General features: G+C 34.8%; 1 pseudogene; it reads right to left on the reverse strand.

The window, feature by feature from the left end:
- Nucleotides 1–1,534: 1,534 nt before the first annotated feature.
- Nucleotides 1,535–3,291, reverse strand: LOC132269896 (cucumisin-like; annotated as a pseudogene).
- Between the last annotated feature and the right edge of the window lie 6,444 nt (nucleotides 3,292–9,735).

The following is a 9,735-nucleotide window of genomic DNA, read 5'->3' on the forward strand; positions in this document are numbered from 1 at the left end:
TCAACTTCCTGGTTATATTGGAAATGAGCATAAAGTGTATAGATTAAAAAAGGCTCTTTATGGATTAAAACAAGCCCCATGGGCTTGGTATAGTCACATTAAGGCTTATTTTTTGAAAGAAGGTTTTAAAAAATGTCCATATGAGCACACACTTTTTTGTTAAAATTGGTAATGGAGGAAAATGCTCATTATTTGCTTATGTGTAGATGATCTTCTATTTACTGGCAATGATAATGTCATGTTTAAAAAGTTTAAGAATTCTATGATGGTTGAATTTGAATGTCTGATCTTGGTATGATGCATTATTTTCTTGGAATCGAAGTGGTTCAGTCTGCTATAGGAATCTTTATTTCTCAAAAGACGTATTTGAGAAAGATTTTGGATAGGTTTCATATGAAGGACTATAATCCTGTAAGTCCTCCAACTGAGTTTGGCTTGAAGCTAACCAAAGATCACGGAGGAAAGAAGGTGGATAGCACACTCTATAAACAAATGGTTGGAGGTTTGATGTATTTAATTACAACAAGACCTGACATAATGTACTCTGTGAGTCTAATCAGTAGATATATGGAGTATCCAACAAAGTTACATCTTTTAGCTGCCAAGAAAATCTTCCGTTACTTATAAGGAACTAAAGATTTTGAGCTGCTGTACAAGAAAGGTAAAAGGTCAGATTTGATTGGGTTTACTGATAGCAATTATGCAGGAGACCAAGATGATAGGAGGAGCACTTCAGGTTATGTTTTTATGTTAGGCATAGCGGCTATTCCATGGTCATCTAAGAAACAACCAATTGTCACTTTGTCAACCACTGAAGCTGAATTTGTTGCTACAATAGCTTGTGCTTATCAAGCAATCTGGCTGAGGAAAATTCTTAAAGAGCTGCATTTCAAGCAAGTGGGAGCTACTACAATTTTTTGTGACAACGGCTCAGCTATCAAAGTCTCTAAAAATCCCGTGCTACATAAAAGAGCAAGCATATTAATGTGAAATATTATTTTTTAGGAGATCTCAGCAATGATAGAGCAATTGGTCTGAAGTATTACAAAAGTGAAGATTAACTGGCTGATATATTTACTAAATTTCTGAGATCTATTTCCTTTCACAATCTAAGGGGTTGCTGGGTATTTCCACTTTGGAGAATCCTACTTAAAGAAAGTATCGCATAATTAAAATGAAGTCCAAAAGCTTTAAGGGAGGGTTTGTTAAATAATTTAAGTGTTTGAACGTTTAATTTTTACTCTGTCTAAGTTGTCCTAGTCTTTAGGAATTTGTTAATAGTGGAGTTGTGTTCAGCAAGTTGGTTTATATGTACCAAGTTTATAGGAGTTTGTTTTTGCACGTTGTGTAGTGGTGTGTAGTGCCTATTTTCATGTTTTTACCAGTTGATGTACTTGCGTATATAAAGGCTATTTGTTTAATGAATTTTATGTAGACTAGAATTATTCTCTACTTTATCTTCTTCTATTGTTGAGTGCTTATCCTTTTTTATTTGTAACAAAAGATCAAACATATACCTCTATAATGGGACATACTATTTGCTCACCACATAAGACATATTGATGCCCAACTTCACCATTGTGATAACCTTTCTGTCTATGGTGCTAGCAGCCACTAAGAGACTCCACGGTGAGTAATTTCTGATGGTTTCAGGATCAGGACCTGAATTACCAGTAGAAGTGGAAGTGAGTATTCCCTTTTTCATAGCATGGAAAGCTCCAATCGTAGTGGAACCATTAAAGTAATCCAAGGGGAGTTCCTTCCCACTAAGTCCAACCGAAAGGGATTTTATATCAACTCCATCTGTAATTGCATCATCAAATGCTGCAAGGATATCCAACTTTGAACAATGATCAGTCCAACACACCTTGTAAACAGCAATGCGAGCTGAGGGAACCCCTCACCAAACTGTAGCCAAGGCAAAGCCTAATAAGCTTGCCCCGCTCACTAAGCGTCCCGATGCTGTAGATGTAGTGTGTGTTTCATGACCTTCTAAATCTCTTGGTGAATGAAAATCTGCTAGAGGTATTGGGCTTTCAGTGTGGTAGTATTTAGCTTTTATAATTTTATAGCAAATTAAGTATTCAAAATTTTAGTCAAGCAATTAATATATCCATATATTCATGTAATTTATGGTTATGTAATTGAAATGTATATACTTGTTGCAAGGGAAAGAGGATTTGTAAGAGCCTTTCCATTTGGTTGGAGGCAGACCAAATCCCGTGCCATTGAAACTCTTAGATTCAGGCCAAATCCTAGTGTCCAACACTCCAATAATGATGTCGCTTTCAACATCCACCCTTTTTGTAACTCCTTGAATGAAGGCCATGAAGTCCCATGACTTCGTTATGTGGAGTTCCATCTTTTCATTAGGGAACACTGACACTACTTGTTATGCAATAAAGGTCGAATAGGAGTTTATGAGAACAAAAGAAAAATAATCACAAGAAGAAAAAAAATAGGCACACACATAAACGAGACAAGAATTCATGTGGTTCGGCTTTGCCTACGTCCACTGGGAAAAGACGGAACAATATTTCACTATGGAAATAAAGAGATACAAGGCAAAGTGGCTCACACCCAAAACCCAATTACACCGAAGCTCTCTCTCTTACTAACTGATATTAAAACTAACTCAATTGATTTAGGATGATCTAGAATGCATGAGAGACATGTCTATTTATAGCCAAAGATAGGTCACCAAAATACAAGCTGATAAGGTTACTTAGTGACCACGAAAAGGGCTTCCTGAGCACTCAAACTTGGAGGCCAAGAAGATGAAGTCATGGGTGATGCAAGACTTGCTGAGTTGTCAATTTTAATCCACAAAATTCAACAAATCTCCACCTTGGCGAAAAAATTTAAATGCGCCGTTGTATCTCTGCAAAACAAAAACTATTTTCTCCACAAAACAAATTAATTAAGAATTTTAGTTAAGTTTGAGTCATCCTTAAACTTAACCCTCGAGCTCTCTTCCATCAACCCATGCATGCCTTGCGCAGCCACAAGCATACCTCCGATATTTCTGTCAAACTCTAAATGCTTACCAAAAGCAACCTCGGAAACTCCAAGTTTGACATCTCCTTCAGCAACCTTCTCCAACCGCCCACAAACCACCAGCTGGTAATGAAAAGTCATATTCTCATCCTTGTGGAGAATAAGACGTCCTTGATTTTTCCTCGCATCTCTATTGTGACCAACTACTTGCCTCCCACACATCTTAGTGGCACTCGAATGGACTATTTCATTGCCACCAAGATTATTGCAAGTCAATATCACACATGTCCTCATGGGTCTGCCTCCATATAAGGAATACTATAATTTTGGTTGCCATCTGAAAAAGGATTTCATTCTCCCACCACGTTGTGTAGTCCCTTAACAACCCTTTTGAGAACTAGAATCGTAACTCCTCTTTCTAACTCTTCTTTTACTAAAACCCGAACGCAGATTTCTGCTAACTATAGAAGACCCTATAAAAGCTCCACTAGTTACTGTATTCCCTTGGAGAAGATACAAATTTTGCACCTTGGTGCCCTGTATCACCACAAGAGAATCCATCACGACCATCATTACTCTACCCTTTGTTACAACCTTATAGCCTTTGGAGTCTAGCACACCTACTGAAATAAGATTCACCTTCAGATCCAGTACATATCGCACATCTAATAATGTTCACACTAACCCATTGTGTGTCTTGTTCTTGACTGTTCCAATTCCCAAAATTTTGACAACTTTCCTATCTGCCGTCAAAATGGAACCACCTTTCACCTCTTTATAGGAAGAGAAAGAATCCCTAATGAGACACATTTGAATGGAGCAACTAGAATCAAGGATCTAACTGTCATTAAATGACATACCTGAACACGAGGTTGTCATGAGAACATATTCGTCACTTTTCGAATCACTCGTTGTAGTAGTTGCCACAGAAGCTACTTCTTGATCCTTTTCTTTGCCATTCCCATTCTTTACCTTTAGTTTAGGACAGTGCTTGATGATGTGCCCTATCTTGTGATAGTAGTAACATTCCACATTTTTATGAGATCTAGATTTGCCCCTACTATCAAAACTCTTTGTGTCACTTTTGCCTCTTATAAATAGACCCTCGGCCTATTCATCTCCAATATTCCGAGACACTTTTTCCTCAACTCCTGAGAGTTCAATGAGGATTTAATATCCTCCATACTAATAGTGTCTTTTCCATAGAGCAATTTTTTTAACAAAATGCTCATAAGAATGAGGCAAAGAACACAACAAAATAAGGGTTTAATCCTCGTCGTCAATTTTAATATCAGTATTTTTTAAATCCATAATAATAGAATTAAAATTATCAATATGCTCTTTAAGAGGCATACCTTCCTTCATACGAAGGGTGTAGAGTCTTTATTTTTAGGTAAAATCTATTGGTGAGAGACTTCGTCATATACAGACTCCCCAATTTCAGCCATAACTTTGTCGCCATGTTTTCATCAATAACTTCACGTAGCACCTCATTAGCTAGATTCAAAATAATCACACTGCATGCCTTTTCATCGACCTCATCCTTGTCTTCATTGGACATAGTTGTTGGCAACTTGTCTTTCCCGAATAACACCTTCTTTAGACCTTGCTGAGTTAGCAGGGTCTGCATCTTAATGTGCCAAAGACTGAAGCTAATCTTGCCATCAAATTTCTCAATCTCATATCTGATCGACATCTAAAACAAAAAACTCCCCAAAATATTTCTCGGTGAATAGTATAGTATTTGTGAATAGTACCCTTGAATAGAACCTGTGAACAGTAACATACGTGTGAACAGTATCTGTACACAATACACGAACCAAGCTCTAATAACAGTTTGTTATGAAATAAGGATCGAATAGAAGTTTATGAGAATAAGAGAAAAATAATGACAAGAAAAAAAAAATAGGCACACACACAAATAAGATAAGGATTTACGTAGTTCGTTTATATCTACGTCCACAGAGAGAAGATGGAACAATATAATTAAATGAAATTATAAATTAATCACCCACTTGCTATTTTCTCCATCTCTTCCTTTGTCAGCTTTGCCACAAACCCATTAAAGCTCCTGTTGTAGCTATACAGTGAAGATTTCGATGCTCTACTGTTAAATTCATACAGTAATATATGTGGAAGTTAGTTAATATACAGTAAATTTCGAACTTCAACATGTTTGATGTATTAGGATGTATGTGCATTTTCTTCTGAGAGATCATATTATTATCTTATTGTACATTTCAACATAGTTGAGTCGCATGTTATACGATCCTACAAGTCAGTTTTTGTTTGGGTAAATAATTTTACAAGTCAAAGTTAATTTCATATCTTCAGCAAACTTGAAATTAAAAGAATTATATATATATATATATATACACACACACACACACACAATATATATATATATATATGGAGAACCACACTATGCTTAGCCAGTGCAGGAATAAGAACTTGGGATGATAGACGATGTTATGGACTTATATTTTATCATAAGAAGTTTAGATCATGATGTTTTGAGAAAAATGAAGTGGACCTAAATGCTGATGTGGATATGAAAAAATACTATTCATTTGTCCCAAACTAACCTTATTATTTTTATGTATCATTTTTGTAAATGTAAGTATTATTTTTGTGCAGACCATATGTTTAGATATCACTTTTTGTGCACGCAAACATGGTGCACAAAAAATGGTATCTGTGTGCACAAAAAGTGGTACCTATGCGCAAAAGTGTACTGCCTCTATACATAAAAGTGATACTTACATAAACAAAAGTGGTACATATAAATAGTAAGGGTAGTTTGGACAATAAACACTGTTTTCTTTTTCTTTTTTTATGTCCGCGTCAGTATTTTGGTCATCTTCAGTTTTTAGAGAGATCTTGACTTTGACTCCATCAAATGTTAAAAATGGGTCCATACGTTTATGTATTTGTAATAATTCTTAAAAACTTTTGCTTTTCTTAATTTTTTTATTTTTACTTTGCCTCTGTTTATTTCAATGTAAAATATCTTCCTGAAACAATATTTTTCATACAAAACTTTTTAATGTAAAACACCTTTATTATTTTATCTTCTAGTGTCTTCCAAAGGTATAGAAATTTTTTTTAAAACACAAGTTATTTTTGTTAAGTTTTGATAATATATTCAACTGAATAAATATTTTACATCAATTTTGAACAACCAAATACCAAAAAATAAAAAATAAAATATTTTTAAAAAATATTTTACATCCAAACAAACAAATACTACAATTGGTGTCAGTTGGATTCAATGCAAATGTGACAAGAAATTGTTGTCCAATACTACGGTTTAATTATACAATATACTATAGTATTATTTATTTAAATATTATGTAAAAATATAATGATTATATATATATATATATATATATATAATTATTATTATAAAATAATAATCTATATATATAATTATAATATATAGTTTAATATAATAAAATAAAAACTATAAAATAAAGAAACCTGATTAAAAGTCGAGGCTAGAATTTGATTCTATGTCCTTAAGACAGATTCGCCCCGCTATGGTGTTAATGGACTCGGTAGTGTCTATCTCTCAGGATATAACGACTTATCTTCCTTCGGTAGTAGTATTGCAAACCAAAGGAATAGGCGAACCGGTTCGGTGTAGTACTCTTTGATTCGAACTCAGACTCGGAGTGACTGACTAAAGCTCAAACCCAAGTACAAAGGCTCGAACCCATAGACTAAAGAGAGAAGGAGGAAGAAGAAAATTTAGAAGAATAGAAGAATTCTCTGAATTGGTGTGATTTGCAAATGATCCAAAGGGGGGTATTTATAGGTAGCAAGGTGCCTTTTCGGGTGGGTGCAACCATGGGTTATGATGGTTCGGCAAAAGGTGCAACCCTTTGTAAAAAACTAAAAAGTGGTTTTTTAATTTAAATTCAAAAAACCAACCACCCAAAAACCAACCATTTGTGAAACCCATTTAAATAAGCCCAGCCCAAAAATAGGCCCAATCCAAAATTCCATTTAATAAAAGGAATAACCGAACTTTACAATTAGGCCCAAGCCTAAGCCCAAAACCAAGCCCAAGCTTGACTTATTTAAACTTCAATTGGTTTCAACATTTTTTTCCATTTAGGCTTATCAAACACCTCACTTTGGATCTAATTTCTCATTCACCTAGAAACGGATTTGAGAAAGTAAATATACCACTTTCATCTCCTTGCGGAGAGGAACGCGTTTGTCTATTGATCTGCAAAAAAATTCTTAGTGGAATCTATTCCAATTCTCATCCAAAGTTTATATTTTTAATGCCCCCATTTCCAACAATCCCCCGCATGAATGGAAATTTGCGCAAATTACAAATGAAGAAGATACAGACACTAGAGAGAGTACTATTAGAAAGTAACTGCATCGAGATAGGTAGTTTTTGGCCTTGAACCTTCCCTAGTGTATTACTATCGGATTTACTAGCTAACCAGTGAATATGATGTCTTGAACTGTTCAGCCGTTGATGTAAACCAAGACAATAGCAAACACACAATTCCTTTCCGCACAAAGTAGGTTCTCACGGTTGTGTTTATATGGCCCTGAACAACTCCTGGTATTTCATGAGCGCTCTAGAAAACTTAGCCTTTAGAAGTTCTCATAGAAGCGGCCCCACTTCACACTCATATAGGTGACTTCTTATTAAGAGTATCCTACTATACCCCACTTGAATTTTTAAAGTATAAGAGTCATTAAAAGCATAGCTTATCCTACTCATCGCTGGAGGTAGCACTGTCTCATCATAGAAATGGGTAGAAGATTAAATCTTCCCAGTGCTTCTGGTGAGCCATTCAGAATTTTTGTTGTCCCTTTGAACCTAGATCTTGGGATCTCCAGTCAACTAGGTTGGGTTTCCATTAAGATGACTCGTTAGCTTTCGGCTTTAATCCCATTCCCCTCGATGAACTATACACTTGCTCTCTTGTCAAACCTTTGGTAAACGGATACGCTAAATTATCTTTTGACCTAATATAATCTATTGAGATTATCCCACTTGAGAGCAATTGTCTAACTATATTATATCGTCAACGTATATGTCGAAACTTACCATTATACATATTACTTTGTGCCCTTCCAATTGCTAATTGACTATCGCAATGTATACATATAGCGGGCACAGGTTTAAGCCAATTTGGAATATTTTTTAAGAAATTACGAAGCCACTCAGCTTCTTCACCAGCTTTATCCAAAGCAATAAATTCGGATTCCATAGTGGATCTGGCAATACAAGTCTGTTTTGAAGATTTCTAAGATATAGCACCTCCTCCAATAGTAAAGACATAGCCACTTATGGATTTAGAATCCTTCGTATTTGATATCCAATTAGCATCACTATATCCTTCAAGTACTGCTGGATATCTACAATAATATAATCCATAACTTATGGTATATCTTAAATACCTTAGAACCCTGATTATTGCAGTCTAATGGTTCTTTCCTGGATTACTTGTATATCTACTCAATTTATTAACTGAGTATGCTATGTCTGGTCATGTGCAATTCATTAAATACATTAAGCTTCCTATAATGCAAGAATACTCAAGTTGTGATATGCTAGGACCAGTATTTTTCAATAAATGAAGATTTACATCAACAGGGGTCTTTACTAAACTACTGTCTTCTTTATTAAACTTTTCTAATATTTTCTCAATATAATGAAATTGAGATAATACTAGACCATCTGATGTTCTAGAAATCTTGATTCCTAGGATGACATCAGCTTTGCCTAAATCTTTCATATTGAAATTTTTGGTCAACATTTTTTTAGTAGTTTTGATTATAACATCATTACTACCCATTATTATCATATCATCCACATATAGGCACACAATAACATATCCATTTTGAGTTTTTTTCACGTAAACACATTTATCACACTCATTAATTTTAAAACCATTTGACAGCATCACTTTGTCAAATTTTTCATGCCATTGTTTAGGTGCTTGTTTTAATTCATATAAGGATTTTACAAGTTTGCACACCTTCTTTTCTTTTCCTGGAACTACAAAACCTTCAGGTTGTTCCATATAGATCTCCTCCTCTAATTCACCATTCAAGAATGCAGTCTTAACATCCATTTGATGTTTTTCATAATTTTGCAATGCTGCAATAGCTAGTAACAGTCAAATGGATGTTATTCTTGTGACTGGTGAATATGTATCAAAATAATCCAAGCCTTGCCTGTATCCCTTAGCAACAAGTCGGGCTTTATATTTATCAATTGAACCATCAGGCTTCATCTTCCTCTTGAAAATCCACTTATACCCTAAAGGTTTAGTACCAGGAGGAAGATCCACCAGCTCCCAAGTATGATTTTGCATGATGGATTCAATTTCACTATTTATGGGTTTTTTTCCATAAAGGAGCTTCAGGAGAAGACATAGCTTCCTTATAGCTTTGTGGCTCATTCTCCAATATATATGTCAGAAAATCAGGACCAAATGACTTAGACGTTCTAACTCTTTTACTACGTCTAGGTTCTTACTTATTTTCACCATCTATAGACTCTTGGTCTATATTCTCTTGAATATTGCTATTAGTTATATCATGATTTCTTTTAAGAGGATTTTTACATGAAAATATATCCTCAAAGAAATAAGCATTCCTTGACTCAATAATTGTATTGACATGGATATCAGGAATGTCTGATTTATGCACAAGGAAACGATATGCACTACTATTCTGTGCATAACCTATGAAAATATCATC

This window comes from Cornus florida, unplaced genomic scaffold (genome assembly GCF_030987335.1).
Source record: "Cornus florida cultivar Cherokee Brave unplaced genomic scaffold, ASM3098733v1 CherokeeBrave_3.0.0_Hap2_Chr08, whole genome shotgun sequence".
Taxonomy (NCBI): Eukaryota; Viridiplantae; Streptophyta; class Magnoliopsida; order Cornales; family Cornaceae; genus Cornus; species Cornus florida.